The 26,263-nt window shown below is 44.3% G+C and overlaps 1 protein-coding gene and 1 long non-coding RNA gene across 3 annotated transcripts in view; one reads left to right on the forward strand and one right to left on the reverse strand.

The window, feature by feature from the left end:
• Window positions 1-1,286: 1,286 nt before the first annotated feature.
• Window positions 1,287-26,263, reverse strand: part of LOC134358594 (uncharacterized) — an 86,541-nt gene continuing 61,564 nt past the window's right edge. Inside the window, exon 3 of the long non-coding RNA XR_010020904.1 lies at window positions 1,287-2,554. This is a non-coding gene — a long non-coding RNA (uncharacterized LOC134358594). The remainder of the gene's footprint in view (window positions 2,555-26,263) is intronic.
• The window catches only part of LOC134358588 (microtubule-associated protein 1A-like), a 181,281-nt gene continuing 159,188 nt past the window's right edge, over window positions 4,171-26,263 (forward strand). For both annotated transcript variants that reach the window (XM_063070990.1, XM_063070991.1), the window contains exon 1: window positions 4,171-4,299. The gene's annotated coding sequence lies outside the window, so the exon portion shown is untranslated. The remainder of the gene's footprint in view (window positions 4,300-26,263) is intronic.

Below are 26,263 nucleotides of genomic sequence, written 5' to 3' on the forward strand. Positions count from 1 at the left end.
CTCTCAGCTGTTTCTTTTTTATAACATGTGGCGAGTTTAATTGGACGAAGAATGGCTTCTGTGCAGGTGCTGAGCTAAAGTGGAAACTGAGATGGATCATCTGATTTTCCTTTTGAATAAACATGGTTGCAAACACTTCTGCCTAGCGTTTAGCTCTAAGATGGTTGGGTTCCATCCAAATCACTATCTCATCCAAATGATAGCATCTCGAATTCTGCAGCACTGCAGGTACTGCCTGAGAGTTCCTCTGAAAATCCTCAGAGTGGTACACGTTGGAACATCGCCTAGAACTGTTGCCTTGTGATCTGTCCAGTAAAATGGCAGCATGCTTGGTCACTGCGGCCTCTCTGGGCCTAACCAATGGTCTTTACACCTTTCATATGATCTCAGTACACTGCTGGATATTAAGGACATGAAGTACTGCAGGTCTACCTCACTAGCAAGTTGCTGGATAGTGGTGAAACTGCACAGCATGGGCTTGTTGTTGCTGAATAGTCATCCAGGGAAGGAGGTGTCTTACGCAGAGCGTGGACCAACAAACGGTGCAAATGGTGGCCTTGGACATTTTTCTTGTGATCACAAGACCTTCTTGGACACTAGTAATGTAGTATAATACACGTGAGGTTCATTAGTTCATTGGAGAGATCGATGGCAGGGGAGCTGTCTGGCCTTGGTTGTTGCACTGACCAGGTCCCCATGTAGCGGTGTTGCCTGTTGCAGCCGCTGAGCGGAGGGGACCTCGGAAATGGTGTGGGAGTGAGCGCAGGAGCGGTGTGTGTGCTGGAGTCTGTGCTGGGTTAGGGGCTTGCCCCAGCCGTTGGTGCTACACCCTCAGTGTTCTCCGGGTGGAAAACAAGCCGGATTGCGTTTGTCTGCAGCTGACCCAGTGAAAAATGAGGAGTGCTTGAAGGATGCTGAGTGTTTGTTGTTGAGGAAAGGTGGCTTTAGGACAGCATCCATGCACCATACATCTTCAGGCCGTGCCAATCAAGGACTTGGCTGTGTTATTTTTTGTGACTGTATGTTCCTCTGCTGACATAATTACATGTGGTGTGTGCTGTTGGTACTTTGTTTTGCACCTTGGCCCTATAGGAACATTGTTTTGTTTGGCTGTATACGTGTACAGTCGAATGACAATTAAACTTGAACTTGAATTGAACTTATTGTGTACTGGTGTGTTGTCATCTGGACTTCTTGTGGTGGTGTGAGTGGTTGTTTTGGATGATATTATTGTGATTGCAAAACCTTGTTGGATAGATGAGATTAGATTAGATGCAGTCCTTTTTTATTGTCATTTAGTAATGCATGCATTAAGAAATGATACAATATTCCTCCGGTGTGATATCACAGAAACACAGGACAGACCAAGACTGAAAAACTGACAAAAACCACATAATTATAACATATAGTTACAACAGTGCAAGCAATACTGTAACTTGACGAAGAGCAGGCCATGGGCATGGTAAAAGAAGTTCAAAGTCTCTCAAAAGTCCCATGATCTCACGCAGACGGGAGAAGGAAAGAAACTCTCCCTGCCATGCTTCCAGCACCGCAAACTTGCCAATGCAGCATCCTGGAAGCACCCAACCACAGTCCGACTCCGAGTCGTCCGAAAACTTTGAGCCTCCGACCAGCCCTCCGACACCGAGCACCGAGCACCATCTCTGCCGAGCGCTTCGACTCTAACCCCGGCCGCCAGCAACAGGCAAAGCCGAGGATTTGAGGCCTTCCCTCCGGAGATTCTCGATCGCACAGTAGCAGCGGCAGCGAACCGGGCATTTCAGAAGTTTCTCCAGATGTTCCTCCATGCTTCTCACATCTGTCTCCATCAAATAAGAATTGCGCATGGCCCCCTATTTAACAAATACGATATCATTTCACCGGAGAGGCCGAGCGCGCTGCGTCGCGCCGCCATCTTCTCCTCCCTCCTCAGTTACAGAATACTGAGGCGGGAGGATAGTAACCAAATACTGCAAGTCCATTCACTGGTTCATTGGCAAGACTGATGACAGGGGAGCTGTACTGACTCATTTGTGGAAAGCACTAGGTCCTTACTGCAGCGCCACCTGTTGCGGTCACCCAAAGGAGGAGACGCCAAAGGAGTGTGGGAGAGAGCATGGCTGAGTGACAACTTAACCTGAATTTGAACTTGAACTTAGTGGACAGCAAGCTCAGTGTTTCACTTTGATTTCTTCCACCCAACACATGGTTAAGGAAATGGGGTGGGACATGGGAGCTAAACCCATGAAGGAAGCACTTGTAGGAGGTGGATAGGAGGTGGGTGGAAAATTAAAGCCTGCTGAATGAAATAAGAAGAGAAATCAAAGACACAAGAGAAAATAACCTTCCTTTAAAAGGGCAAACCTGCAGATCTAATATAAAAGTAAATGCTGAATCATTGAGTACTGTAACTGGTCTGGAAGAGTTTGTCTTGGATTCTGGCTTCCTGCTTCTGATAATGCTGAATAGCACATTGTGATCCAATCAGTCCATTCCTCTGTTTTCCATTGGTTTGTCAGGAATATTGAACCATTCTCAATCCTCGGCTGATATCCTGAAAGAAATTGAGTCATGGAAAATATTAATAATCATGGATTGCTACATAATTTAAATATATTATTAATGGGTATACTGATTTCTCAGAATCTATTGTTCCTATTCTGCCGGCTGATTGAACAGCAATGCAGGGAATGTGATCAGATCAATAACCCTGTGATTTGTGAACACAAGGTGCTTCCTTAGTTTCAGTTTTGCTTCAAGTTAAGTGCCTTGCCAACTAGACAGTCTGAAATAATAGTGATGAGGATGACTGAAATTTGGGGGAGGAATCTGAAGAAATAGGCACCCAGATACCGGAGGAACTCAGCAGGCTAGGCAGCATCAATGGAGGGAAATAAAGAGTCAACATTTTGGTCCAAAACCCCTCGTCAGGACTGGAAGGGAAGGGGGAAGAAGATGGGGGAAGGGAAGGAGTACAAGCTGAATGGTGATAGGTGAAGCCAGCTGAGGGGGAAGGTAGGTGGGTGGGGGAGGGGAATGAAGCGAGAAGCTGGGAGTTGATAGATCTGAATAGACAGCATGCAAAACAAGTTTTCCCTGTCTCGATACATGTGACAGCAATAAACCTATTACTAAATATACCATTTTCCTTTGCATCTACAGCAGAAATTTCTTAAAATGAAAATTCAAGAAGTCATTGCTTTGCTATCATTGGACTGGCCTTTGTGCACAATGTTACCAACTTCCAGTGATCTTCTAAGATCATTAAATATCAAGGATCAACTTTATTCGCCATATACCTTTACTTGCTTTAGGAATCTGTTGTGGTATGTTGGCACTACATGCACCAAAAAAAATTAAACAAATATAAGAAATAAAAAATGATTTAAAAAGCTAGAAGTTGAAGTACCATGCATTAATGCTCTTTACTGGCCTGCCATTATTATATACTTAATATGCAGGTAATTGCAAGGGGTTTGGTACGTGCTGGATTTAGAACATGCTGGAAATGTATTGTAGGTCAGACAGTGTCTGGGGAGACTGAGCTTCACATTCTGGTTGCAAATTTCCCTCGCTGAAGAAAGCCACAATGTTGCATTGACATCATCTCTTGTTGTGCTTAAGTCATCAAAGGACAGAGGTGTGCATTATGTCCTTGTTTACTGCACAAATTAACACAGAGATTCCACTTATATTGTATTATTTGAAGCAGTATTGCAGCAATACTCCTCAATCCATTTCTTTAATATTAAACTTGCAAGTGAATGAGAATTGAAAGTTATTATTAGTCTTCAGTAAAAAGGACAGTTAAATGCAAACTGTGATGGTTGTAAAGCGCAATGAACACGCCCCATGTACGTTCACACTGCACCACAATCACTCTCCGCTTGCACTGACGCAGGATTTTAAAAAAACACTTTGCACATTTTCTCTCGTGTGTGCGAGTGTGCGCACACCTTCACCAAGTCCCGCCCATCGACTGCCTGCATAGGTTCTAGTTGACATCACCCGAACGTCTGTCAAGAGGCCCGGCCAATGAGGCTGCAGCCGGCTCCCTTAAGAAGGTCCGGCAGAGGGCAGGCAAGCTGCTGATTGACGTCGTTGCGATGGCGACAGCAGCCGGGTCAGACACGCTCCCCGGCGTCTGCGAAGTCCCAGAGCCGGGGCAGCTCCAGGATCAGCACCATGGACAGCGGCACCCCGCGCCAGCCAGCCACCACAGACACTACATCCTGATAGTGATCGGAGAGATCAGCACCGACAACCAGTTGCGGTCGGCAATCCTCCACGTTGAGCAAGGTGAGGATAAAACAGGATGGAAACATTAAAAATCAGCTGCAATAATAAACATTTCGCAACCCTGGGATTTTCCTAGAACCGCAGACGAAGATATTTACCGAATAATGTCTAATTAAATATATGATTATGCTTGTTTTCTAAATTTTGATGGGTGCAAAGTAATATTTAGCACCTTCCAGAACGTCACGGGACACTCTACAGCCAATGAAATACTTTTGCTAATGTTTTAATGTAAGAAACTCGACAGGCAGTATGTGCACTGCAAGTTCCTATCAACAGCAAATTACAGTACAGAGGTTAGGTTTTTCTTTTAGTTGTTGATTGAGGGATGAATATCGGCCAGCGCGCCGGGCAAAATTCCCCCTGTTCTTTGAAATACCGCCCGTGGACTGGTTTCCATCTACTCGAGAGGGCAGACAGTGTCTTGATTTATCGTCTGATCCCAAAGACACGCCTTTCCTATTTGTATCGTATTAAAATTGCCGCAGCTCCTGAGTTAATCAAGATACTGCAATGTTGCAATTAAAATACCTCCTCAAACAGATGAACATCGATGCATGCTCTTGTTACAGTTGAACTCTTTCCGAAGAAATGGCGTGGTATTAGTCAAAGGCCAAAACAACGATTACCGGCGGTAAACTGCTCCAATCGGTTATTCATGTCATTTTAAAAAATGCTTTTGAAATTCAGCGGTTCGGGCAGCATCTGTAGAAAGAGAAAATAGCATCGTTTCTGGTCTGACACTTTGCAGAACTTGCAGTATCAGCAGTTTTTTTGCTCATCATTTCGTTAATGGTTGTTTTACCATCTGATTTGTTTGCTTACGCAGTTATTAAATTGCCTGGGAGACATATTGAAGTAGTTGAAACCACTAAAATGTTTTAAACTGAAGAGGGTTGTCCGCTCTCTATGGCAGCTTTAATACTGCTGAGTTAAAATGCAAATCTTCTGCCTAGTATCTTGGATTCCCAGAGTCCAGAACTGCAGCATTGCAGGGCAATAAAAAAAGTTACTTTTCCCAAGCGATAAGGCAGATCAACATCTCCACCTACTAACTCACCCCACCACCACTATATTACCCTTTCCTGTCAGAATCACTATGTACAGACACTCCTGTGTCCGGAGTCAATTTAATTATATACACACACACACACACACACACACACACACACAATATATATTATTTATTATATAATATATACTATATTAGATAACAAATTTGTTGTTTTTATTATTGTGCTTTTTATCTTATTGTTTATTTTGTGCTGCATTGGATCTGGAGTAACAACTATTTCATTCTCCTTTACACTTGTGTACTGAATGACATTATATAATCTAGAACCTTGAATGTAGATTCCAGCATGCACTGATGCACTGGTCTTAACTGTTGCTGCTACATAATCAATGCTAGCATTTCCTCCAACTGTGAGCAAAAACTGTGATTTATTTATTGGAGATCAGCATTGCTGGAGAATCCACGGGACTGTGTCCGTATCTGCAGGAGACTCTTGGGAGAGTTTAATATACAAAGGGTCTCTTAAGTCTGTGCAGATACCTGCACAGTCCCATGAACCCCTATCATCTTTGGCTCCCTATTCCAATTTGCAAACCATTCAATATGATGATGACAGTTCTACACCAGGGTCACTTCCTGTTTCTGAATTTGTCAACCTCCACCTTAAACACTTCTAATGATCTCAATTTGGCCATTTCTAGATTGTCCACAGGAGTGGAGTGTTTCTGCAGATTTTCTTAAGAGTCTCTGAATCTCCAGAATTTTAGAATATCTCTAAATTCATATATTTCTAGGATGTGAATCCTAGGAGCATCTGTATTTAGAATGGTTGGGAGAGTACAGGTCAGGCGCACAGTTTGCAGACATTAGCAATATCGAGGCTGGCCATGGAGTGTGTGAGTGTTTGGAAGTAATTCATGCTGCATGTCACTGCCTGCAAAGATCCCTGAAGTGGAAAGGTTTAAACCCCATTCCTTTCCTACTGTAGCTGTCTTGACCACAGGTACAGTAGTTACTGATGGTTTTTCTGCCTTTGTTCATCAAAAAGCAGGCAAACATGAAGTGAACATTTTAGATGTGCTAGGGTGAGGAAAATCTGAGATTTAGAGTTGATTATAGCAAAATAGATTACAGCACAATTAAAGCAACAAGCCATCTTTCTGTCCCACCTCATACATTCATGAGTACAGGTGAATGCAATTGTTGCCAATTCTACAGGAAACTTGATAGCATTTGCCCTTTTGACAGAGGGGCTCTGCAATACATGCAGGGCAGATACAATGGCTCCCACAACAGGGAATGCGGCTGATGGTAAAGCCCAGGTAAGAAAGAGAACTTTGTGCGATTGTGAAACACAATGTATTACAATAACTGATATTTATGTAGCACCTTTAGTAGAACAAAGTATCTGAAATGTTTTAAAAGCTTGATATTTCAGACTCAGATTTCAGATTCAAATTAATTTATCACATGTACATCAAAACATACATTACATTAAGAATCAATATAACTTGGGGGTATACTGGGGGCTGCCCACATCTTGCCACACATGCTGGTGCCAACAAGGCATACCCATGCTGCTTGTCAGAACAACACAGGACACAACAACACAGATCATAACAAGCAACTAAACAGCAGCAGCAAAACGAGCCCCTTTCCTCCTCATCATCCACCCACACAGATGGACAGTCCTCCAAATTTAGGACAGGCCTTCAAACCTCCAGGCTTCAGCCAGTGGGCTTCAATTTCTGGACTTCCAATTGACCTTGGGGCTCCAGTCTTCAGCATAGGCCCTCAGACTAGCTGATGACAGGACTCTGAACTCCAAGCCCTCATGACTGACCAGCGTCTGGGCTTCCTCATGTCTCCTGCTGATTGGACTCATCTGGTCTTGGAACAGCCCAACATCCAGTGATGACCTCCGTCACTCAGTCACATTCGAGGTGGAGAATAGGCTTGACTTTTAACTCCTCCACATCCCTGGCCCTAAGGCTTAATCTGATCTCTAAACCTCTCATCTCCTTGTCCCTAAATCCTAACCCGATCTCCAACCTGATCTCTATGAAGAGGAATAAATAGTCGATGTTTCAGGCTGAGGTCCTTTCTTCAGGACTGAAAAAGGAAGAGGGCAGAAGCCAGAATGAGAAGGAGGGGGAAGGGGAAGAAGTACAAGCTGGAAGGTGATGGGTGAAGTCAGGTGAGTGGGAAGGTAGGCGGAGGGGAGGGGTGATGGGAGGTGATACATGGAAAAGGTAAAGGAATGAAGTAGAAATCCAATTGGAGAGAAGAGTGAACCATGAGAGAAAGGGAAGGAGAAGAGGTATGAGGGGGAGGAGATAGGCAGGTAGGGAGAGAAGAGATGAAGGGAAGTCACAATGGGAAATGGAAGAAAAGGGAAGGGAGAAGGGAGAAAATTACTAGATTAGAGAAAAGATGTTCATGCCATCAAATTGGAGGCTACCCAGATGAAATATGTGGTTTTGCTCTTTTTAACCTGATAATGCCAGTAGAGGAGGCTATAGACTGACATGTCGGAATGGGAATGGGGACTGGAGTTAAAACAGCTGACCATTGGGATATCCTGCTTGTTGTGGACAGAGCGAAGGTGACCGCTTTGTTGAGCACCTAACCTATGTAGAGTCTCGGATGTAAAGGAGGCTGTGCCAGGAGCACCAGATGTAGCAGATGACCCAAAAGACTGAATCAGATGCTCAGTTTGGGGTACTGGGGAACGTTCAGAGATGGTGTTCAGCAAAGGCGCCAGAGAGGACAATGAGGGTCAATAGTGGGTAGATTTAGTTCGTAACATCTGAGATGAGTCCTCAGCCCAACCTCTTTTGCATCGGCCCTCTTGGCCCCATGTATGTTTGCTGCTGAAGAACGATGGGAAAACCTGGTGGAAAGGTTGGCAAGGAGAGTAACGTTTGTGTGAACAGATTGTAAGGAAATGGGGCATGATCCCTTTATAAGAAGGGTGCAATCAAGTTCTTTCAGGAAGCTGGGGAGGAGATGGGGCTCTTGTTGGTCAACACATACCTTGTGGTGTGTTTAGTCTGCCTTTGCTAGCCCGCCTTAGATTCAATTTCAGATTCTGATTCATTTTATTTATCACATGTATGTTGAAACATGCAGTGAAATGCGTCATTTGCACCTACACTCAACACACACACAGATGTGCAGGGGCAAGCACCCAACTGTTGCCACACATTCCAGTCCCAACATAGCATGCCCGTCATGTTTGCAGACAACACGAGCAGCAGCAACAACAGAACAAATCAACAGCAAACCTTTCCCACCCACCCACTCAGGCACATAGACCGGCCTCTGACCCCAGGATAGGCACAGCCCTTCTCCGGTTCAGCTGTCAATGCTTCTGGACATTAACAGAGGTACTGTTGAAGAACATTGTCCAGCTGGGTTGACGGAAGGTTTTTCACTAGGGAACGTCAGGCAGCTATATCAGAGCTGGTCCACAGGGAACAAATTTAAGGTTTTTCTAGAACTTTGACCCAAAGGGAGACATCAGTCTGAAAAGAAAATGCTGGGATGCGCTGTAGTATCTGTGGAAAGAGAAACAGAACTAATGATTTGGACTGATGATCCTCCACTTCAAGTGAACTTTTAATTCTGTTTCTCCATCCAAGGATGCTGCCTGAGCTGCTAGTGTTTTCAACATTTTTTTGTTTTATTTCAGATTTCCAGCATCTGTAGCTTTTCTAATTTTCAGATGTGTCAGAGTTCGTGGAAATAGTGTCATGACTAACTCCAGTTCTTGCGTTCATAGGACATGGAAAGAGGCTATGTGACCCATTGCGTCTGTACTAGCTCTCAGTACAATCCTATTTCTCTATTGTTTCCCTTTAATACGTTATATCTGTAAGGAGTTGATGTACATCCTCCCCGTGGGACGTGTGGGTTTCCTCTGGGTGCTCTGGTTTCCCCCCCACAGGGCAAAGACATACTGGTTGGTGGGATAATTTGTCATTGTGAATTATCCCGTGATTAGGATAGCGTTAAACCAGCGGTTGCTGGCGGTGTGGCTGGAAAGGCTGGAAGAGCCTGTTCTGCGCGGTTTCTCTAACTAAAATATAATGATTCTCTGTCAGGTGCTCAGCAATTCCACTCCCCTACATAGGGACCCCATTTGCAGTAACCAATTAATCGACCAACCAGCATGTTTTGTGGATACATGACAAAACCCGGGTGGTGACAGAGAAGATGAAAGCTGCGCACAGACAACGCCCGAGATCAGGATCGAACCCGGATCACGGGAGCTGGAGCAGCAGCACTACCCGCTGACTCACTGTGCTGCTCAGTAGTCTTGGGATTGGTCCACCCCAAGGCGGCGCGGTAGCTCAGCGGTTAGCTCAGCGTTAATTGCAAAGAAGGCAAGCCCTCAATCGAGTGTCGCAGCCAAGAGTCAGCATTTCCTGGAGCGCCGCACTCCCTCTGAGGGTCAGCATGTACAATATACACGAGGTGGGAGTGGGACGTGAACCCACGGCCTTCCGACTTGCGGGGAAGAGAGCTGCCTACGGAGCAACAGTAAGGGCACCAAGGGTTACCGGGAGAAGGCGAGAGAATGGGGTTGAGGGGGATGATAAATCATGGCCTAATTCTGCACCTCTGTCTTATGGGCTTAATACATATAGTTGGTATCTTAATTCCTTCTTTTCAACCTTCCCTCACACTGGGCATCTTCACCCCCGTTTTCAGTTCCATCTCTGTTCCGTAGTATTTTTTAACCTTGATCCTTAACATAGATTCCTCTTATAAATTTTTTTAAAAAATTGACCAGTTGCAAGTAGCAGTTGAGGTCCTGATAAATAATGCATCAAGTTTGATTTTCCATCACTGATCTCAGAGCCTGGGGCCACAAGTCTGGAAAGCTTTGCTCAGTACGAGACTATTGAGACAATAGGACATCTGCCTGCTCAGCCAGAAATCCAATGCACTCAGTGTGGTTCTGTGTCACAGCAACACAGATTCAGGCCATTCAGCCCAACCAGCCCATGCCGACCCTAGTGCTCACCCAGCTAGTCCCAATTTCCTGCATCCCAGTCCATATCCGTCCCTGCCCCACCCTTGCATCCGGTCCCTGCCCCACCTTTGCATATACCTGTCCAAGTGCTTCTTAAATGGTGCTATTCTATCTGTCTTAACCAATCCCTCTGGCAGTTTGTTCAATATACTCACCACCCTGTGTGTGGAGAAAGTTACCCCTCAGGTTCCTTTTAAATCTTTCCTTCAATTCCCAAACCTATCTTCCCCTAGTTTTGGTCTCTCCTACCCTTCCACCTGAACTATACCTTATAATTTTATCCCCTTCAGGATCAGAATTGGGTTTGTTATCACAGACGTACTGTATGTTGTGACATTTGTTGTGATGCAGCGGTAAAGTGCAATACAGAGCAAATTACTACAAGTTACAATAAGAAATATATTAATAAAAAAGGAAAAGTGCAATATACTGAGGTAGTGTTCGTGGGTTCATGGACCATTCAGATATCTGATGGTGGAGAGGAGAGGCTCATCCTGAAATGTTGACAGTGTGCCTTCCTGTCCCTCCTCTCTGATGGTAGTAATCATTAGAGGGCACGTCATGCATGGTGAGGGTCCTTAATGATGAATGCTGCCTTCTTGAGGCACTCCTTTTTGATGGTGTCCTCGATGCTGGGGAGGTTTGTGCCCACGGTGGAGCTGGCTGAGTTTACAACCCTCGGCAGTTTTTTCTGATCCTGTGCAGTGGCCCCTCCGTACCAGCTGGTGATGCAACCAGTTAGAATGCCCACCATGTTACAAGTTCTACAACGTCAGTCCCCTGTGTTCCAAGGAATAAGGGCCTAACTTGGCCAACCCTCCCAATAACAGAAACAGGCCCTTCAGCCCATCACATCTATGTTGAACTGTTATTCTGCCTAGTCCCATTGACCCGCACCTGGACCATAGCCCTCCATACCCCTTCCATCCATCTACCTATCCAAATTTCTCTTCAATGTTGGAATCGAACTCGCATCCACCACTTCCACTGGCAGCTCATTCCACACTCGGACCACCCTCCGAGTGAAGAAGCTTCCCCTCAGACATGGCAACATCTTGGTAAATGCTGTCTGCGCTCTCTCCAGTTTAACCATGTCTTCCCTATAACAGGGTGACCAAAACTGTGCTGGGTCCTCCAGGTGCGACCTCACCTCCCTTGGCCTTGACTCTCGGAGTCGTAAGTTGTGGCTGTCCCTGAAACAGTACAACATTGTGGGCGATGCTCCCATCACCATGCAGATGAAATTTAAACCCAAAGCCCCACATTGATGATTGGAGATGGTGTAAGTTTTGCCGTTATCAGTGGCAAGCTGGGAACCACATAGCGAGTTAAACCGCAGGAATTGATAGCCATTTAAGAATCCCATAATAATGGGGAGAAACAGGACAGGTGATCTTGTAGGAATGGTTTTGTACTAGGAGTGGAGTTCAGGATGTGGGTGGGGTGGGGCTGTAGCAGTTAGGCCTCCGTTCCACGAACCGCGTTTGAAGGCCAGCGACGTGGCCGGGTGGTGAAGGACATCCGGAGCACAGGCCTCTGCTCCTTGCTTGAAGGCCAGCGATGTGGATGGGTGGTAAAGGACACCTGTAGATATCAGGCTGTCACAGGTCAGTGGGTCTTGGCATTGGATGTCCAGGTGAGCAGGAGGCACGAGGGCTGGTCAGTCAGCGAGCCTGGCATTCAGGGTCCTGCCACCAGCTCATCCGGGGTGTTGATACCAAAGGCTGAAGCCTAAAGGTTGATCGGAAGTTCAGGGCTCGAAGCCCGAGAGACTGGAGGCTGGTTCTGGAGGGGTGTGTATCTGAATCTTTCAGAGAACTGGGCTACTTTCTGACAGAGAAACACTTGGGAGTTCCTTTAATGCTTTAATAACATAGAGAATGGAGTCATCGACTTAATGTCTGTGTTAAGGCACTGGAGTTACCATGTTATGGAACTGAAGCTGCGGCTGGATGACCTTTGGTTCATACAGGAAAATGAGGTGATAGGTAGGATCTACAGGTCACCCCTAGGTTGCAGGAGGCAGGTACTTGGGTGCCTCCTCAGGAGAGGGAAAGGGATTGGGCAGCCAGTGCAGAGTACCCCTGCAGCCTTCCCCCCTCAAAAATAATTATACCACTTTGGATACTGTTGGGGTGTCAACCTACCAAGGGGGAGCTGCAACAACCAGTTCTCTGGCACTGAGTCTGGCTCTGTAGATCAGAAGGGAAGGGAAGAAGAAAAGGAGTGATAGGGGATTCCATTATTAGAAGAGCAGAAAGCAGATTCCATGGACGTGAATGAGGCACCCAGATAGTATGATGTAATGATCCAGTTTTTGGAGCTTAGGGTAAAGGAACCTTTAGGAGGTAGTGATCATAATCTTAAAGAATTCACCCTACAGTTTAAGAAGAAGCTAAAATCGAATGTAGCCGATGGAGTAAAGGGAATTACAGAGACATGAGAGAAGAGCTAGCCAAAATTGATTGGGAGAGTCACTGGAAGAGATGATGGAAAAACAGTAATGACTGGTGTTTCTGGGAGAAATTCAGAAGGTGCAGAAAAGATACATCCCAAAGATGAAAAAGTATTCTAAAGGGAGAATGAGGCAGTTGTGGCTGACAAGGGAACTCAAATACAGCATAAAAGCAAAAGAGGGCATATAATATAGCAAAACTTAGTGGGAAGGTGGAGAATTAAAAAGTTTTTAAAAAAACAACAGAACACAACTAGAAATACCATAAGTTGAGAAAAGGTGAAATATGAAAACAAACTAGCCAATATTGTAAAAGAGGATAACAAGTTTTTTTCTGATCTATAAACAGTAAAACAGTAAAAGAGAGATGAGAATAGGTATTGAACTGCTGGAAAATGACACTGGAGAGATTGGGGGGGACATAGAAATGGCGGATGAGTATTTTGTGCCATTCTTCACTGTGGAAGACACTAGCGGAATGCCAGAATTGCAAGCTTGTCGGAAGGGCAGAAGTGAGGCAACCATCTACTACCACTCTCTGGCTTCTCCCACAAAGCCAATGTCTAATCCAATTTACCACCTCATCCTGAATGCTGGGCAACTGAACCTTCATGACCAATGTCCTATATGGAACCTTTGCCAGTTGCCTTGCTAAAGTCCATGTAGACATCATCTCTACCTTGCCTTCATCCACTTTCCAGGTAACTTCCTCAAAAAACTCTATTAGGTTGGTTAGATATGACCTACTATGCATGAAGCAATGCTGACTATCCTTAATCAGTCCGTGTCTATCTAAATACTTGCATATCCGGTCCCTTAGAATACCTTCCAATAACTTTCCCACAGCTGATGTCAGACTCACTGGCCTATAATTTCCTGGTTTATGTTTAGAGCCTTTCTTAAACAGTGGAATAACATTGGCTAACCTCCAATCCTCTGATATCTTTCCTGTCACTAAGGATGATTTAACTATCTCTGCTAGGGCCCTGGCAATTTCTGCACTTGCCTCCTGTAGGGTGAGAGGGAACACCTCATCAGGCCCTGGGGACTTAACTACCCTTATTTGCCTCAGGATAGCAAACGCCTCCTCCTCTAATCTGTGCAGGGTCCATGAAGTTGATGCAGCTTTGCCTCATTTCTATAGACTGTCTGTCTCCTGAGTAAATACAGATGCAAAGAATGCATTTAAGATCTCCCCCATCTGTTTTGGTTCCTCACATGGATTACCATTCTGATCTTCCAGAGGACAAATTTTTTCTTTGCAATCCTTTTGCTTCTAACATATCTGTAGAATCCCTTGGAATGCTCCTTCACCTTGTCTGCAGAGCAACTTCATGCCTTCCTTTAGCCCTCCTGACTTCTTTCTTAAGTGTTCTCTTGCATTTTTATACTCCATAAGAACCCTGTTTATTCCTGCCTGCTATCTACCTCCTTTTGTCTCTTAACCAGGGCCTCAATAGCTCTTGAAAACCAAGGTTCCCCACACTTGTTATCTTTACCTTTTATTCTGACCTGCACATACAAGCTTTGTACTCTCAAAATTTCACTTTTGAAGGCCTCCCACTTACCAAGTACACCTTACCAAGCCTGTCCCATCCACACTTGCCAAATCATTTCTAATACCATCAAAATCGGCATTTCTCCCATTTCGGATCTCAACCCGCAGACCACATCTATCTTTTTGCATATTTACTTTAAAGCTAATGGCCTTGTGGTCACTAGATGCAAAGTGTCCCCCCATACAAAAGATGTTGGAGTCCATTATTAAGGGTGAGGTTTCAGGGTGTTTGGAGGCACATGATGAAAATAGCCAAAGTCAGCATGGTTTTCTAAAGGGGAAATCTTCCCTGACAGATCTGTTTGAATTCTTTGAGGAAATAACAACTGGGGTAAACAAAGGAGAGTCAGTAGATATTGTTTACTTGGATTTTCAGAAGGTCTTTAGCAAGCTGCAGCACATGAGGCTGCTGAACAAAATAAGGACCCATGGAATTACAGGAAAAGTATGGGCATGGATAGAAGATTGTCTGATTGGCAGGAGGCAAGAGTAGACATAAAGGGGGCCTTTTTTGGTTGGCTGCTGGTGACTGGTGGTGTGCTGCATGGGTCAGTGTTGGGACCACTTTTTCAGATTGTATGTCAATGATTTAGATGAAGGAATTGATGGCTTTTGTGGACGATATGAAAATAGGTGAAGGCAGTGTTGAGGAAGCAGGGTGTGTGCAGAAGGGCTTGGATAGATGGAGGAATGGGCAAAGAAGTGACTGATGGAATATGATGTAGGGAACTGCATAGTCATGCACTTTGGCACAAGGAGTGAAGGTGTGGACCATTTTTTAAATGCCGATAAAATTCAAAAATCAAGGGTGCAGAGGGACTTGGGAGTCTTCGTGCAGGATTCCCTAAAGGTTAACTTGCAGGATGAGTTGGCTGTAAGGAAGGCAAATGCAATGTTAGGATTCATTTTGCAAGGACTAGGATACAAAAGCAAGGATGAATTCTCAGGCTTTGTAAGGCATTGGTCAGACTGCACTTGGAATATTTGTGATAGGGATTGATAGGGATGTTCCAAAAGCTAGCATTGATATTTGTGAGCAGTTTTGGGCCCTTTGTCTCAGAAACGAGGTACTGGCATTGGAATGATATCAAGAATGAAATAGTTAACATAGAAGGAGTATTCGGTGGTTTTGTGCCTGTACTCGCTGGAGTTTAGAAGAATAAGGCCGGATCTCATTGAAACCTATCGAATATTGAAAGGTCTGGATAGAGTCAATGTGGAGAGGATGTTTTCTATAGTAGGAAAATCTAGGACCAGAGGTCACAGCCTCAGAATTGAGAGATGTCCATTTAGATCAGAGATGAGGAAGAATGTCTTTAGACAGAAGATGGTGAATCTGTGAAATGTGTTGCCACGGGTGGCTGTGGAGGCCAAGTCATTGGGTACATTTAAAGCAGAGGTTGATAGATTCTTGATTAATCAGGGTGTCAAAGGTTATGGGGAGAAGGCAGGATGATGGATCAGCCATGATGGAATGGTGGAGCAGACTCAATGGGCTGAATGGCCTAATTCTGTTCCTGTACCTTATGGTTATTTCAAGACTTTTGCAATTCCTTTCAACTTTATTCATGTATGAAATATGGACTACGAGAATGCTGGCCTTTATTGCCCATTCCTGTTTGCCCTGAATAGAGGCAGCAGTTAAGATTCAGAGGGTCTGGAGTCAGGTATAGAGCAACCCCAGTAAAGTTGTCAGACTTCCTCCCCCAAGGTCAATTAATGATCCAGGGCAACACACACAAAATGCTGGAGGAACTCAGCAGATCAGGCGGGAATAAAGGATGTTTAAAAAGGAATGGAGTTTTGCATTAATGATCTAGATGAGCTTTTAAAATGATTTAGTGGGTTCACAGTCATGAAATTATACCCCAAGGAAACAGGCCCTTTGCCCAACTTGTCCATCCAGAATGCCAATCTAAGTTCATCCCTTTTGACAGCATTTACCCATATTTCTCTAAACATTTTCTATCCTATAGCTGTTCAATTATCCTTCCAACAATATAATAGTGCCCACCTCTACCACATCCTCTGGCAACTTGATCCTTGTACCCACCCTCCGTGTGGGAAACTTGCCCCTCAGACACCCTTTATACCTCTATCCTTCCACATTAAACCTGTTCCCTCGAGTTTTCAACTCCCCTACCTCTGTGACCATCCACTTACCTATGTCTCCCATGCTTTTATGAACCTCTATAAGGTCACCCCTCAGACTCCTTCATTCCAGGGAAATTCCAGACTTCTTCAGTCTAAGCCTATACATTCCCCCCCCACCCCATAATTGGGCTGAAAGGACATGAAGACTGGTAGGGACATTCCAAGAACCAGTATTGATAAGAGGGGCCAAATGGCCACCTCCTCATGAAGGATATATGTGTATTGCTGATATCAGCAATTATGGTCATGAAATCAGTGGATTGTCAAGTATGTACCTGGTTTACAAATGTCTTTCAACAGAGTCAATGTTACTGAGCTCAACAGTTTTTCTGGTTGTAGACATACGATCAGCGGTTACTTTATTAGGTACACCTGTGCACCTGTTCATCAATGCAAGTATCTAATCAGCCAATCAAGTGGCAGCAATTAAATGAATAAAAGTGTGTAGACATGGTCAAGAGGATTAGTTATTGTTCAGACCGAACATCAGAATGGGGAAGAAATGTGATCTAAGTGACTTTGACCGTGGAATGTCTGTTGGTGCCAGATGGGGTGGATTGAGTAGCTCAAACTTCTGATCTCCTGGAATTTTCGTGCACAACATTCTCTAAAGTTTACAGAAAATGATGCGAAAAACAAAAATCATCCAGTGAGTGGCAGTTCTGTGGGTGAAGTGCTTTGTTAATAAGAGAGGTCAGAGGAGAATGGACAGACTGGTTCAAGCTGACAGGAAGGTGACAGTAACTCAAATAACCATGCGTGTAAACAGTGGTGTGCAGAAAATCATCTCTGAACACCCAACACGTTGAACCTTGAAGTGGATGGGCTACAGCAGCAGAAGACCATGAACATACACTCAGTGGCCACTTTATTAAATACAGGAGGTACGTAATGCAGTGGCAGCTAAGTTTACGCTCTTCTTTGAATTTAAGTTCCTCTGCCATGCTGATGTGCTTCAAACTCCTGTGGGGGCTACCTTGTCGATAATTTAACCATTTACCTCCTGGCTTACCCGATGGCACGGTAGAGTAGTGGTTAGTGAAATGCTTTACGGCACCAGCAACTGCAGTTCAATTCCTGCCACCATCTGTACGGAGGTTTTACATTTTTCCCACGACCACGTGGATTTCCTCCGGTTTCTTCCCACATTCCAAAGACATACTGTATATGGGTTAGTAGTTAGTTACTGAGCTTGGTGGTATTGTCCCTGGGCTTTCAGGTCCATTATTCTGTTCCATAGAGTAATCAAACTGATATTTATCTGACAACACGCACAAAATGCCGGTGAACGCAGCAGGCCAGGCAGCATCTATAGGAAGGAGTACGGTCGACGTTTCGGACCGAGACCCAAGAGTTCCACTAGGATTTTGTGTGTTGCTTGAGTTTCCAGCATCTGCAGATTTCCTCGTGTTTGCGTGATATTTATCTGTGTGGGTTTCCTCCAGGTGCCCTGGTAACCTCCCACATTCCAAAGGTGTATGGCCTGGGGTTAGTATGTGAGCATGCTATGTTAGTGCCAGATGTATGATGACAGTTGTGGGCTGTCCCCAGCAGAACCTCAGATTGCGTTGGTCACTGATGTAAATGATGCATCTCACTGTATGTTTTGACATTTCAATACATACGCGACGAATGAAGCTAATCTTCAATTGTTATTTAACTACTTACCTTCTCATTCATCTCCCTGCCTACTTCAACGTGCACCTTTTGTATACAGCATCAGGGAAGGTACACAGAGGACTCTGCGATAAGGTTACTCCCCCAGAATTACTCCTAACAGCTCCTAGCTGAACGTAGGTTAACTCAATAGGTCAATGTTGATGAAATACTCACAACATCACCGTGTCAAGGGAGTGACAGAGGTACAGAATCTGATGGACTGTCTGTTGTACAGTCACTTAAGAGCAACAGTTAGGAAAACCAATGAGAAGGAATGTCAAACACTTGGGAATTAACAGTGCAACAATTCTGACAATCAGGATAGCTTCAGTTAGAACTACCCTAGCATTTTAAGGAAGATATATTCTTCTCACGTCTTTGGAAAATTACTGCAGAGTTTTGTCCGCTTGTGCAGAATGTCAATGTCTCTGGCTACTGCTGCTCTTCCTAGTTTCAGCCAATGCAAAATGTATCACATGGCGACATCTGCCTCCTTTGTGGTGTGCCTGGAGGCTGTTTGCCCATTTGATAGGGATCAGATTACACTGCAATGCAGCCCGGGGATTGAGGGACGAAACGCGATCTGGACAGATGGGTTTACGGATGTAATTAAGCAAGGATCATATGTCTCAGGTCACCACTGTAGTAAATAAGTGATATCAAACTAAAGCATAGTCTTCTTTCTTCATGGTGTTTGCCTCATGGGAATGGTTTTGAAAGCTTTGCAGGTGGAAATATTTTTAGATATTTAGGCAAACAAAGGCTTTTGAACTACAAAAATATATGGTGCATGGAAGAATCATAGTGATTTTAACAAAGCACCAGGTAGGAAAATGGGAATTAGCATATAATAACCAACTTATCTGCATATTTAAATTGTGCACAAGGAACTCATGATTGTGTCTTCAAATCTCACTTCAGACACTTCATCACAAAAGTCTTGGCCAACAGCCTTACTGCAGTACTGCAGTGCTGTTACTTGGATGCAATATTAAACTGAGATCCCTTTGCCAGTCTGACGCCAGTAGTCCCATGGCCTCCATACTGAGGAAGAGCAGGTCTCTCCACTGTTCCGGCCACGCTTCGCCGTTCAGTCAACATCACTGCCGGTCAACATCTGATTGTTGCTTCACTGGAGACTGCGGAATTTCCAGTGCTCTGGTAGTGACACATTTTCCATCTAATTGTGCTTCAGTGAGGTCCCTTGGTCTGCTAAGGTGTTTTTAACTGCTCTTCGGACTGAATTGATTTCTCTTCAATACATGTATAAATTTTAATCCCACCTTGATTCATCACCAATCCTGGTTAAAATTCCCGATGACCTCCTGCACCTCATCATTACACTTAAGGATTTCTGTAGCAACACACACAAAAGAGTAAAAGGATAAATAGAATGCAGAATATGGTGTTGCAGTGCCAGAGATGCTAAAGGAACTCAGCAGGTCAGGTAGCATCTGTGGAGGGGAATAAACAGTCGACATTTCAGACTGAATTGAAGGGTCTCTGGCTGCTGCCTCCTTCCTTTCCATTCTTGGTGAAGACACTCAGCCCAGACCGTCAACTGATCGTTCTCTTCCATAGATGCTGCCTGACCTGCTGGGTTCCTCCAGAATTTTGTGTGTTGCGCTAGTTTTCCAGTATCGGCAGAATCTCTTGTTCTCAGGGCCTGTAGGCGGCAAAAGCTGCTTACTTGCTGTCTGGTGCTTTGATGTTAGGCTGGGTATAGAATGAAAACCCCATCCAGCCTGTGACCAGTCTGACTCATAAGACCCATTGTTTTCTCTCTGCTCAATCTGACCATCACTTTAAAATAACAATCTTACAAATTTTTGCAGATAAACTGTTTGGAAAGATTGGTGCTCAATTGCTTTGCTCAAAATTGCAGAGAACTATGAACCCAGCCCAATCCATCATGCACACAGCCTCCCCTCTATTGACTCCATCTACAGTCACCTCTGTCTTGTGAAAGCAGCCAACATAATCAAGGACCCATTCCATCCCAGTCTTTCTCTCTTCTCCCAGCTCCCGTCGGGCAGAACATATAAAAGCCTGAAAGCAAGTATCGTCAGACTCAAGGACAGCTTCTACCCCACCATTATTACACTCCTGAACAGCCCTTTCATACATTTTCATGCACATTTCGCCTGAGGTGGGGTGAAACTAGAACTAGAGGTCATAGGTTTTGGATGAAAGGTCAAATATTTAGAAGGAACCTGAAGGGGAATGCCAGTGGAAGTGATGGATGCGAGTCCAATTGCAACATTGAAGAGCAGTTAGGGATAAGTACATGGATGAGGGGGATAGGTAGATGTGACTAAGGAGGAAAACAGGCCGGCACAGACTAGATGGGCTGAAGGGCCTGTTTCTGTGCTTTAGTGCTCTACGACTGAACCCTTGAACTCCCAATCAACCTCATTGTTACCCGTTCACTTTATTTGTCTACCGCATTGCCCTTTCTCTGGCACTGCAACACCATATTCTGCATTCTATTTATCTTTTTACTCTTTTAATGTTCACGTGAATGGCAACATCTGCCTGGCTGGCACGCAAAATAAAAGCTTTTCATAGCAACATGCACAGGATGCTGGAGGAACTCTGCAGGTCAAATGGTCATTTATTATCAAAGCATGTATCCATATACAACTCTGAAATTTGTCTTCTCCAGATAGCCACGAAACTAAGAAATAACATGAAAGTCGTTCAGAGAGAAACATCAAACTCACCCACTCCGCAAAAAAGGACAGCATCCCGATCATCAACCCACCAAAACGCCATTCCCCCACCCCCCCCACAAAATGGAACAGAAACATCGAGTCCCAAAAAACACCTACTCTCCACATAAAAAAGCTAACAGAACACAACAAAACATCAACCCCCAAACATCCTCCCCTCGCACAACAAAACAGAAAAGGAACAGGTGATTTAAAAATAAACAATATAAAACCATAATTCTGAAAAAGTCCACAGTCCATAAACTCAATGGACCAGTCCATAAACACAGAAGCATGATACAATCCTACGATATCACTGATATTCATTGAGAGGGACATCACATGAAGCAGTGAGCCACACAGTGATAGGGCCACTCACCAATTCCTTCTCTGGCAGTGATCAAAAGGAAGGCAGTCAGCGTTGAACTCTCGCTCGCCTTGATATCTCAATCTTTTTTGACACTCTAACCAGTGAAACGGAGTCGAGCATTGGTTTGTACCCCGTCTTGAAGTTTCTTTGCAACAGGACCATCTGAGTGCGCGCTCGCTTCCCGGAATCCTCTTGGAGACAGCAAAGCACTGGATCTCTCAGACAATCTCCAAACTGCAACTCGCAGGCTATAACAGTCCCAGGAGCACATTTAAGGTGAAAAACAGATATAAAAAGTCAAAAAGATGGGTAGCATCTATAGAGGGAATGAACAGTCAATGTTTCGGGCTGAGACCCTGCTGAGTTCCTCCAGCATTTTGTGTGTGTTGCTCTGGATTCCCAGCATCTGCAGAATCTCTTGTGTTGATGTAAAGCTTTTCACTGAATCTAGTTACATGCGATGATGATAAACCAATACTGATACTAGTCTCAAACATGCCGTTCACAGGTGTTACCGAGCATGTCATCCAGGCCTGGATAAAATGTTGAGCTTGACTACATGACTGGCTCAATCTGCCCTTGCACCAAATGGTTTATCAGGATGTACAGTAGACCTGACCCCACCCCCAGCCGCGTCGTGTTAGGTCCCACCAGGCTCAGATCAGGTACTTGGGGGTCTGTTTGTGATCCCTATGGGCAGGTTAGGGTCATCAGTAGGGAGAATATCTTATTCAGTTAGAAAGACAGTAAGCCCAGGGGCCCTTCCGGTCCAATAAGCCTGTGATGCCCAATTACATCCATGTGATCCATCAATCTACTAACCCGCATGTCCTTGGGATGCGGCAGAAACCTGTCTCCCTGCAAATCCAAGGCCACACCAGTCTCATACTGGCCCCAACTCCTCATTTCTACATGCAGCCTGTTCGACTTTGCAATCCAGCACAGACAGAAGAGAGTCAGATTCATTTATTTATCACACGTACATTGAAGCAGTGTTCCACAGATGCTGTCTGACCTGCCCAGTTCCTCCAGCATTTTGTGCGTGTTAAAGGGAGAGCTCTTGGTGCGTTGCTGTCCGCTCTCAGCTGGTGCGCGGACATCAGCAGGCAATGCATCTTCCTGCCACTGCCCACGGAGGCACTGCTGTGAAACACAAATCTGCACAGAGCTGAATAAAAATCCTGCATCGACAGCAAATGTCAAACAGACTTGTCATAATATTACGGTGCATCTAGATCAGCCCTAGCTGACATGGGGTTTTGTTCTGTGCGGGGAGACGGTTAGAGTGAGCCAGATGCTGTTTTCAGTAAAACAATCGATTTCTGCTGCTCTTATTCTGTCTCTTCACTGCAGTTGTTCAGATTACCGCTACATACTTACTGCAATTAATTCACCGCAGTGCCAGAAATATTTTCACCTGTCTGGCAGTCGAGTCACCGTGTTATTGAACTGTTAGTCAGAGTTGGGTTTATTATTTCGCTCATGTTTTCGATAGTCATGAAATTTATTATTTTGCTGCAGCAGGACAGTGCAATACATAAAGTACAGTGGATTCTGGTTAATTGGGACTTGTCGGGACCAGTACATTTCGGTCCAATTAAGTGACTGTCCCAATTAGCTGGTTTCATAGAAATAATTTTAAAAAATTAAAAAGACAAACTGTTTAACTGAATAACAAATTATACATTTAAATGAAATACAGAACAAATTGGAATACTACTACAGTACAGTATTATAAAACTGTATTAGTTCCTAATAGTTATTGACGGAAGAATTCATCCAGTGTACACAATGAACAAAATCAGCACCTGGTGTAGATAATCCTTCATACAATCCTTTTTTTTCTTTAAAAGTTGTCCCAAATAAGTGGCTACCCCATTAACCAATGGCCCAATTAACTGTAATCCTCTGTACTATAATTTACAATAGGAATTATATATAGTAGAAATTAGAAAAAGAGAAGCCGAAATCTGATGTGTCGGTATTTCAGTGGAGTAAAGGAAATTACAGTGGCATGAGAGAGGAACTGGCCAAAGTTGACTAGAAAGAGACACTGGCGGGAAAGACAGCAGAGCAGCAGTGGCTGGAGTTTATGCGAGAAATGAGGAATGTGCAAGACAGGTATATTCCAAAAAAGAAGAAATTTTCGAATGGAAAAAGGATGCAACCGTGGTTGACAAGAGAAGTCAAAGCCAAAGTTAAAGCTAAGGAGAGGGCATACAAGGAAGCAAAAATTAGTGGGAAGACAGAGGATTGGGAAGTCTTTAAAACCTTACAAAAGGAAACCAAGAAGATCATTAAGAGAGAAAAGATTAACTATGAAAGGAAACTAGCAAATAGTATCGAAGAGGATACTAAAAGCTTTTTCAAGTATATAAAGAGTAAAAGACAGGTGAGAGTAGATATAGGACCGATAGAAAATGATACTGGAGAAATTGTAATGGGAGATGAGGAGATGGCAGAGGAACTGAACAAGTATTTTGCATCAGTCTTCACTGAGGAAGACAGCAGGATACCGGACACTCAAGGGTGGCAGGGAAGAGAAGTGTGCGCAGTCACAATTACGACAGAGAAAGTACTCAGGAAGCTGAATAGGCTAAAGGTCGATAAATCTCCTGGACCAGATGGAATGCACCGGCGTGTTCTGAAGGAAGTAGCTGTGGAGATTGCGGAGGCATTAGCGATGATCTTTCAAAAGTCGATAGATTCTGGCATGGTTCCGGAGGACTGGAAGATTGCAAATGTCACTCCGCTATTTAAGAAGGGGGCAAGGAAGCAAAAAGGAAATTATAGACCTGTTAGCTTGACGTCGGTGGTTGGGAAGTTGTTGGAGTCGATTGTCAAGGATGAGGTTACAGAGTACCTGGAGGCATATGACAAGATAGGCAGAACTCAGCATGGATTCCTTAAAGGAAAATCCTGCCTGACAAACCTATTACAATTTTTTGAGGAAATTACCAGTAGGCTAGACAAGGGAGATGCAGTGGATGTTGTATATTTGGATTTCCAGAAGGCCTTTGACAAGGTGCCACACATGAGGCTGCTTAACAAGATAAGAGCCCATGGAATTACAGGAAAGTTACATACGTGGATAGAGCATTGGCTGATTGGCAGGAAACAGAGAGTGGGAATAAAGGGATCCTATTCTGGTTGGCTGTCGGTTACCAGTGGTGTTCCACAGGGATCAGTGTTGGGGCCGCTTCTTTTTACATTGTACATCAACGATTTGGATTATGGAATAGAGGGCTTTGTGGCTAAGTTTGCTGACGATACAAAGGTAGGTGGAGGGGTCGGTAGTGCTGAGGAAACGGAGAGTCTGCAGAGAGACTTGGATAGATTGGAAGAATGGGCAGAGAAGTGGCAAATGAAGTACAATGTTGGAAAGTGTATGGTTATGCACTTTGGCAGAAAAAATAAACGGGAAGACTATTATTTAAATGGGGAACAAATTCAAAGTTCTGAGATGCAACGGGACTTGGGAGTCCTCGTACAGGATTCCCTTAAAGTTAACCTCCAGGTTGAGTCGGTGGTGAAGAAGGCGAATGCAATGTTGGCATTCATTTCTAGAGAAATAGAGTATAGGAGCAGGGATGTGATGTTGAGGCTCTATAAGATGCTGGTGAGACCTCACTTGGAGTACTGTGGGCAGTTTTGGTCTCCTTATTTAAGAAAGGATGTGCTGACGTTGGAGAGGGTACAGAGAAGATTCACTAGAATGATTCCGGGAATGAGAGGGTTAACATATGAGGAACGTTTGTCCGCTCTTGGACTATATTCCTTGGAGTTTAGAAGAATGAGGGGAGACCTCATAGAAACATTTTGAATGTTAAAAGGCATGGACAGAGTGGATGTGGCAAAGTTGTTTCCCATGATGGGGGAGTCTAGTACGAGAGGGCATGACTTCAGGATTGAAAGGCGCCCTTTCAGAACAGAAATGCGAAAAAATTTTTTTAGTCAGAGGGTGGTGAATCTATGGAATTTGTTGCCACGGGCAGCAGTGGAGGCCAAGTCATTGGGTGTATTTAAGGCAGAGATTGATAGGTATCTGAGTAGCCAGGGCATCAAAGGTTATGGTGAGAAGGCGGGGCAGTGGGACTAAATGGGAGAATGGATCAGCTCATGATAAAATGGTGGAGCAGACTTGATGGACCGAATGGCCTACTTCTGCTCCTTTGTCTTATGGTTTTATAAATTAAACAAGTAGTTCAGAGTGAGCAGAAAATAGTGAGTTACTGTTCATAGGTGGGTTTTTTGTTCATTCGGAAATCTGATGGCAGAGAGGAAGAAACTGATCCTGAAATGTTGAGTGTGTATCTTCAGGCTCCTGTACCTCCTCCTTGATGGTAGCAATGAGAAGGAGGCATGTCCTGGGTGATGGGGATCCTTAATGATTGATATCACCTTGTTGAGTCATTGCCTTTTGTTGTTCTTGGTGCAGGGGAGTTTATGGTGGGTTTGTGTTGGAGACCGACATCTAGTAACACTGTTTGCAAATCGCCTCACAGTGGGTTGGCTTTACTTTTTATTTAGAGCGAGATACAGGAAGGCAGTAGGCCTTTTCAGCCCAATGGACCTGCACCTCCCAATTACACCCATGTAATCAATTAACCTATGAACCGATATGCCTTTGGTATGTGGGAGGGAACCAGAGGATGCAGAGGAAACCCATGTGGTCACAGGGAGAACGTACAAACAGTGGCGGGAATTGAACCCGGGTAGTGCTGACACGTTACACTACTGTACTGGCCCCTTACACTACTGTGCAGTTTCAGGATCAACCGTGGCTGCAAGTGTCAGGTGTAACTCAGTCAGAGACTGTAGGTTCAAAGTCCATCCCAGAGCGTAGATTTCAAAAGTATAGAGTTTACAGTTCTGTACTGTGGGAGCACATTTTTTTTTTACAAAACACATTTATTACAAGTTATGTTTTACAATACTACAGCAAACACATAGTCAATAGTATCTAACCCAATCACAAACACAAACTAAATTAAATTAAAA

The sequence above is a fragment of the Mobula hypostoma genome, chromosome 18 (assembly GCF_963921235.1).
Source record: "Mobula hypostoma chromosome 18, sMobHyp1.1, whole genome shotgun sequence".
Classification (NCBI taxonomy): Eukaryota; Metazoa; Chordata; class Chondrichthyes; order Myliobatiformes; family Myliobatidae; genus Mobula; species Mobula hypostoma.